This window comes from Sorex araneus, chromosome 2, assembly GCF_027595985.1.
Source record: "Sorex araneus isolate mSorAra2 chromosome 2, mSorAra2.pri, whole genome shotgun sequence".
Classification (NCBI taxonomy): domain Eukaryota; kingdom Metazoa; phylum Chordata; class Mammalia; order Eulipotyphla; family Soricidae; genus Sorex; species Sorex araneus.
This window is the reverse complement of record NC_073303.1, coordinates 306475353-306483950: the sequence shown is the minus strand read 5'-3', so window position 1 is coordinate 306483950 and position 8598 is coordinate 306475353.

Genomic DNA, 8598 nt, shown 5'->3' with positions numbered 1-8598 from the left:
TCTGCTCTTCCTCTCCCTCTGTATAAAACATAACTTTTAAAAATTTGTTTTCTTGTTTTTTATTTTGAAGCCACCCATCTGGCTATGCTCAGGGTTACTTACTCCTGGCTCAGTGTTCGGAAATTATCCCTGGCAGTGATCCGGGGACTACATGGGATGCTCAGGATAGGGCATGCTGATTGGCCACATAAAAGGCAAGTACTTTACCCGTGGTTCTATCTGCCCCCAAGCATAACTTTTAAAATGTTATAATGAATCAGCACCAAAGACAATTCACTAAATTTGCTGAGATATTTGCTTGAAGTGTTGAAGCAGAAATTGTGATTTCTTGAATTTTATTTCATGCAGTTTCCTCTGTTACACGTAAGCTAGATGGCAAACTTCTCCCTGCTAAACATAGACTATATTGTCACTTTTTTTTAAGTACAGCAATCCTGCATATTCAATCCTGAATGTTGTTTGAATTGAAAGTATGTTTTAGCTTTTGGAGAATCATCTAGTCTTGCTGTTCTCAAAGGCAGTTTCTTTACATTCAAGAAGCCACCAATGTTGGGTACATGGGATTTAACAGTAAATATAACAAAAGAATAAAAGTTCTTTTTTCCTTCTGCACTAAATAGTCCTTTAAAAATTTTTGCAGTTTTCCCCAAAGTATCCATCTTGAATAAAAACATTTAAAAGAAAAGTAAAAGACTAAATGCCTTGTTGGAAGAGAATGAGTCACAGTTTTTAACAGGATGTATGAGTGTTATTTTATTTTGCTTTGTTTTGAGAGTTTTTTCCATCAGATATGACGATTTTAAAGTGTGTCTTTAGTTCAACCATTTTCTTCCAGAGATAAAGATTTTAAAGTCTAGGGATTGTAGCAATAAATAGTACAGAGGGTAGGGCGTTTGCATTGCATGCAGCTGACCCTGGTTCGATTCCCAGCATCCCATATGGTCCCCCAAGGACCGCCAGGAGTAATTCCTGAGTGTAGAGTCAGGTGTAACCCCTTTGCATTGCCAGGTGTGACCCCAAAAGAAAAAAATTTAAGTCTATTTTTTAAAAATACAATTCATTTATTTTGTGCTGAAATATAACCTGGTTTATTTACCTTTTGTTACTGTTGCTGTTCTTCATTTTAGAAACCAGACCTACAGGTCCACGAGGGCTACTCCCCCGAGCTGTTCTCAGGACATTCCTAGTGGTGTGTGGAGGGGGGGGGGGGGCTATGTGGTTCGGGGGATTGAACCCAGATGTATTGCATGCAAATATTTATTTAAATTTATATAAAAAGTAACAGAACATTCTTGGGATATATTTTCTTTTTAATTTTCAGGTAAAATACAACGAACAACCTCTAAGCTGGCTAATGCCATTCACCGCCGGCAGTGCCCTCTGCTGGCAAATGATTTAACTTAGAAACATTCGAGTGTAGGTTTCAGGATCTCATTTGTTGACCAAATCATATTTTAAATGCATTAACAGAAAGAAAATATATGCTGGGATGCAGGGTGTCCCAAAGATTTTATCTTTTGTCTTAAGAACCGTACATAGTTGCACCTGGCCTAATTTTGTAAGTCATAGAAAGAACATTATGCTTTATTTGTGGCACAGTATTATGTTTGAACATAATACCAAATGTCTAAAAGAACGTTAGAACATTTTCTCAGCCAGGGTTTATTGAATGCTTATTCTATGAGAGGGACTGAGTCAGGCATGTGTCACGGTGTCACAAAGGTGATGATGACCCGATCCAGTTCCAGAATCCCAGTCCACCAGCTAAATGCAAGGGTGATACCTGAGAATAGATGCTTAACTCACCCTGAAGAGAAAGGTGCTTCCTGGGAGAGCCTAGTAAAGGAAGACAAGAAAGGACAGAGGAAGAGCATTTGAGATAGAAGAAAAAGAATTAGGTAGGCAAAAAAGACAGGCATGCGCATAACACATGTACAACCATGGTAGGAAGTTCTGTATAGTTCAGCTCTAATTTAGCAAAGTGCTCAGGGCTGTCCAAGACATGATGCTTTATGATAGAAGTTCTCAAGTGTTTTAGTGTCAGAAACTTTCGTGTAAGTTATATTTTATTGTTCCCTGACACTTCCAAAGAGTTTCTGTTCCCTAACATCTGATTATTGAGGTTTACGACCTTAAAAATTAAAACTGAAAAATTGTAGGCATAGTTATTAGCTCATGTAATATGTCATCTCCTATCTTATATGTTTATGAAAAAAGGAGACACTTGAAAATTTCCAAATATAAATGTGGCACTGTTTCACAGTATTGTAAATCCACTCGTGGTCTGGCTTGAGAGGAATATTTTGACTTTATATTTTGACATATCGAACTCAAGAACAAATTAAAAGGAATATGATCATTTCTAGATAAAAAAGGAAGCAACTAATTCTCAGTTTTGTCCGTGGGTTTCATCTGGTATAACGTCACCTGTTTCGAGTTGCAGCCGGAAAACTCCACTACCCCTTCAGAGAAGGAAAACAGTGACAAAGAGAGACAATCCGCTACAACACCGGTCACTTTTGTTTTTTTGGATGTGGGCCAGTCTCTGTGCTGTAAGATGGTATCTCATTGTTGTTTTGATCTGCATCTCCCTGATGATTAGTGATGTCGAGCATTTTCTCATGTACCTCTCAGCCATTCAGATTTCTTCTTTGGGGAAGTTTCTGTTCATTTCATCACCCCATTTTTTGATTGGATAGGCAGTTTTCTTCTTGTGGAGTTCAACCAGTGTCTTGTATATCTTTTATATCAACCCCTTATCAGATGGGTATTGGGTAAATATTCTTTCCCATTCTGTATATTGTCTTTGTACTTTGGTCACTGTACCTTTTGAGGTACAGAAGCTTCTTAGTTTAAGGTAGTCCCATTTACTTATCTCTGTTTTCACTTGCTTGGCCAGTGGCATGTCAGCTTTGAAGATACCATTGGCTACAATGTCATGGAGGGTTTTGCTGACCTTGTCTTCAATGTACCTTATGGATTCTAGTCTGATGTTGAGGTCTTTAATCCGTTTTGATCTGACTTTTGTACATGGTGATAGGTGGAGATCTGAGTCCATTTTTTTGCATATAGCTGTCCAGTTTTGCCAGCATAGTTTGTTAAACATGCTTTCCTTGCTCCACTTCACATTTCTTGCTCCCTTATCAAAGATTAGATGATCATATATTTGGGGTGGTGTGTCAGAATATTCAACCCTGTTCCATTGGTCTGCAGCTCTGCCTTTGTTTCAGGACCATGCTGTTTTAATTACTACTGCTTTGTAGTAGAGTTTGAAGTTGGGGAGGTTGATTCTTCCCCTTTTCTTTTTCCCAAGAATTTTTTAGCTATTCGTGGGGGATTATTGTTCCATGTGAATTTCTGGAGCGTTTGCTCCATTTTTTTGAAGAATGTCAAGCGTATCTTTATAGGGATCGCATTGAATTTGTACAATGCTTTGGGGAGTATTGCCATTTTGATTATATTAATTCTTCCAATCCATGAGCAGGGAATATCTTTCCATTTCCTCATGTCCTCTTTCATTCCTGAAGTAGCGTTTTGTAGTTTTCATTAAACAAGTCTTTTACCTCCTTAGTTAAAATTGATCCTGAGGTATTTGATCATTTGAGGCACAATTGTGAACAGGATTGCTTTTATCATGTCGCTTTCTTCTCTCTCATTATTTGCATAGAGGAAAGCCATGGACTTATGGGTGTATTGCTTCTAAGAGTTTCTTGGTAGAGGTTTTAGGGTTCTCTAAGTATATTATCATATCGTCTGCAAATATTGAAAGTTTGATTTCTTCCTTTCTTACCTGAATGCCTTTAATATCTTCTTCTTGCCTAACCGATATTGCAAGTACTTCCAGTACTATATTGAACAGGAGAGGAGAGAGTGGGCATCCTTGTCTAGTCCCTGATCTCAGAGGGAAGGCTCTTAGTTTTTTCCCATTGAGGATGATACTTGCTGTAGGTTTGTAATAGATAGCTTAGACTATATTGAGGAAAGTCTCTTCTATAGCCATTTTGGCCAGAGTTTTCATCATAAATGAGTGCTGGATCTTATCAAATGCTTTCTCATCTATTGATATGATCATATGGTTCTTATCTTTTCATTTGTTGATATGATGGATTATGTTGATTGATTTCCGAATGTTAAACCATCCTTGCATCCCTGGGGTGAATCCAACTTGGTCGTGGTGTATGATCTTTGTGATGAGTTGTTGAATTCTGTTTGCTAATATTTTGTTGAGAATCTTTGCATCCATGTTCATCAGGGATATTGGCCTGTAGTTTTCTTTTTTTGTGGTGTCTTTGTTTGCTTTTGGTATTAGGGAGATATGAGCATCATAGAAACTGCTTGGGAGAGTTTCTGTTTTTTCAATTTCCTGGAAAAGCTTGAGAACTGGCAACAGGTCCTCTTTAAATGTTTGGAAGAATTTGCTAGTGAATCCATCTGGACCTGGGCTTTTGTTTTTGGGAAGACTTTTGATTACAGTTTCAATTTCCTTGATATCAATAGGACTGCTCAGGTATTTCTGGTCTTCTTGGTTCAGTCTTGGGAGATTGTAGGAATCCAGGAATTTATCCATTTCTTCTAGGTTCTCTTGTTTTGTGGCATACAGATTTTCAAAGTAGTCTCTGATAATCTTTTGAATTTCTTTGGTTTCTGTAGTGATGTCACCCTTTTCATTTTTGATTCTATTTAAAAGGGTTCTTTCTCTCTCTTTCTTTGTGAGTGTTGCTAATGGTTTGTCAATCTTGTTTACTTTCTCAAAGAACCAGCTCTTGGTTTCATTGATCTTTTGGATTGTCTTTTGGTTTTCCATGTCGTTGATTTTTGCCCTAAGTTTTATTATCTCTTTTCTTTTGCCTAGTTTGGGCTCCTTTTGTTGGTCCTTTTCTAAAATCTTAACCTGTGAAGTAAAGTTATTTATGTGGGCCCTTTCTTCCTTCCTGAGATATGCTTGCAGAGCTATAAATTTTCCCCTTGATACGGCTTTAGCTGAGTCCCACAGGTTCTGGTAACTTTTGTCTTCATTCTCATTTGTTTCCAGCTACCTTTTGATTTCTTCCTTGATTTCCTTCCTAACACACTCATTGTTCAAAATCTAGTTGTTTAATTTCCAGGTGTTTGATTTGGTTTTCTGCGTCTGTGTGTGATTAACTTCTATCTTCAGTGCATCATGGTCTGAAAAGATAGCTGATACAATGTCTATCTTCCTGATTCTGTTGAGGTATGTTGTGTGGCCCAGCACATGGTCTATTCTGGAAAATGTTCCATGTGCACTGGAAAAGAATGTGTATTCCTGTTTTTTTTGGGGGGGTGTATAAAGCCCTGTATAAATCTATTAGCCCTATCTCTTCTATTTCTTCCTTCAAAGACAGTATTTCCTTGGTGGGTTTTAATCTTCTTTATCTATCCAGGGGTGATAGGGCAGTGTTGAAGTTTCCAATTACTATTGTGTTACTTGAGATGTCCTTCTTAAGATTTGTTAGCAGTTGTTGTAGGAATTTGGCTGGTCCCTCATTGGGTACGTACATGTTTAGGAGTGTGATTTCTTTCTGCTGTACATATCCCTTGATTAATAAAAAATGGCCTTCCCTATCCTTTCTAACCTTTTTCTACCTGAAATCTATGTTGTCTGATACTAGTAAGGCCAGCCCAGCTTTCTTTGAGAGTTGTTTGCTTGCAGGATTGTTTTCCATCCTTTGACTTTTGAACCTGTGTTTGTTCTGGTTACTCAGATGCGTTTCTTGCAGGCAGCAAAATGTTGGGTTCAGTCTCTGAATCCATTTTGCCACTCTGTGTCACTTAATTGGTGAATTTAAACCATTAACATTAAGAGAGATTATTGTTATGGGATTTTGCGCCATCTTTGTGTAAGGGTTTGTTGTTCTTGTAGGGGTTCTTATCTTACAATAGTCCCTTTAGTGCTTCTTTCAGGTTTGGTTTTGAATTTATGAAATTCCTAAATTTTGTTTATCCCCAAAATAGTGTATCATTTCTACGAGTTTTAATGAGAGTTTAGCTGGATAAAGTATTCTTGGTGAAGCGTTCATTTCATTGAGTTTTTTCACTATATCCCACTATTGCCTTTGGGCTTGGAGGGTTTCCTCTGATAGATCTGCTGTGAATCTAAGGGGTGCTCCTTTATATCCAATTTCCTTCTTTGACCTTGATGCTTGCAGTATTGTGTCCCTAACCATGACATCCATCATTGTAACTATGATATGTCTTGGGGTTTTTCTGTTAGGGTCTCTTTTAGCTGGCACCCTTCGGGCGCCTTGAATCTGGATGGCTGCATTCTCCAGCTCTGGGAACTTTTCAGCAATGTGGCTTTTGTTTGACTGTGGCTTTTTCGTTGGGGTTGGTTCCCTATCCTTCTGGTACTCCAATGACTCTAATGTTGTTCCTCTTGAAATCATCCCCTAGGACTCTGAGTCACCCTAGAGCTATTTTGAGGTCCCTTCTCATTGTTTGTTGTTGCTTGTAGGCTTCTTGCAGCTCATCTTCAAGCACACTGATTCTGTCTTCCGCTGCAGTCATTCTATTGTTGAGGGCAGTCACAGAGTTTTTTATTTCATCTACCAATTCCTTTATTTCTTTTTGTAGGTTTTTTATTTCTGCTCTCATTTCTTCCTGCATTTTGTTGGCTGTCTGTTGTACTGTTTCTGTCAGGTCCTCCTTTAAGCTGTCAATATTTCCATTGAGTTCATTGAACATTTGAGGATTTCAACTCTGAATTCTTTATCAGAGAGCTCGTTTGCAAGAAATGCCTATTGAGGTTTCTAGACTCCATTCTTCATCCTCTGCTTGTGGTGGGGATTTGCGCTGTTTCTTCATGTTGCTTTGGTGGTATGGAAGAGGGACCTTGAAGATCAGTATCCCTGTTCCCTTTTGTTGCGAAAAAGGATTCTGGATGGGCTCGGTCAATGGTGGTTGCCCTTCTAGAACATGGCCTCCCACTCAGATGTTCCTTTAATCCTTATGTTAAGTCTTGTGTTTTATTGTCCTACTATTTACGGATAGCTAGGATGTTACTCTTGGGCATGACATATATGATGAAGGTTGAGATGAAACAACATATCGATGGGTTTGAGGAGAATATCTCTGGCTGCGTTAGTGGGCGCTGGCCTGAAAAGAGGCCACAGGCCACGCCCAACTTTGCCTAGGCCACTCCCACCTTTGCCTAGGCCATGCCCCGTAGATTAGGCCATGCTCCGTTCCCATGCCATGGCAGGCTGGGGTGCTGAGGGTCCTAGGAGCAGGCTGGGACACAGAGGGCGGGTCGAGGGGACGTCACACACCTGTGCCGGAAGACAGAATGGGTGCAGTGCTTGGGGGCGGCGTGCCGGCCACTCTGCTGGCAGTCTGGAGGTGGGGGAGGGCTGGGGTGCTGTGGGTCCCAGGAGCAAAAACAATAAACCTTTTAACTGTATATTTTTTTTAACTTTTTATTCGAGAATCTCTGTGATGTACATTTACAAACTTATGAGCTTTTGTGTTTGCATTTCACTCATACAGTGATCGTTTACCCATCCCTCCACCAGTGCCCATTCTCCTCCACCATTGATCCCAGTATTCATCTCACCACCCCCACCCCACCCTGCCTCTGTGGTAGGGCATTCCCTTTTGTTCTCTCTCCTTTTGGGTGTAGTAGTTTGCAATAGAGGTATTGAGTGGACTTCATGTTCGGTCTACAGTCTACTTTCAGTTCACATCTTTCAACCTGCATGGGTCCTCCCAACAGCCTCTACTTAGTTTTCTTTTCTCTATCTGAGCTGCCTTTCCCCCCAGCATGTGAGGCCAATTTCCAAGCTGTGGGGCAGACCTCCTGGTCCTTATCTCTACTAATCTTGGGTGTTTTATTATCACAAACTATTTACTCATTTTTCCTCCTGTTTTATTACTTGGAGTATAGTATAAGCTATTTTTACCTTTGTTTGGGTAAGAGATGAGCTCAGGTCACTCTAGACATTGTTCAGGAGCTACTCCTGGCTGTGTGCTCACCAGTGACTCCTGGTGGTGCTTGGGGATCATATATGGTGGCAGGGATTTGAACCAGGACTGGCTGCCTACATGACAACCACTTTTACCCCTGTACTATTTCTCTGACACTCCCCCTTTTAGTTTTCTTTAAAATATTTTTGGGATCAGTAAAAATAAAATTTAGTTGGGATGTGTTTAGCTTTTATTGCTATACATTTATGTGATGTGAAGTTGCTTGTTATTATTGACTCACCTTATAGAGGAATGATTCCCAGGGACATACCTATCCTATACTCTGCTGAAATGTGAAACTAGATGTACAGAAGTATGGATTTATTCAATTGCAGCCAGCACCAAATACTTGAGAGGCAATGGAGTAAAAATCAGTATATGAGGGTGCTGGAGACATAGCACGAGAGTCTAGGCCACTTTTCATGCATGAGGCTGACCCCTGTTCAATCTCGGTACTGCATAGAGTTCCTTGAACATCACAGGAATAGCCCCAAGGCACTGTTGGGTGTGCCCCAAACAATAACAATAAAATTTTAAAACTCATAAAACAAAAGAAATAAAAATGTACGGAACCCAGGATGGAGAGATAATTAGATAAGGGCTATCCCACCAACCACA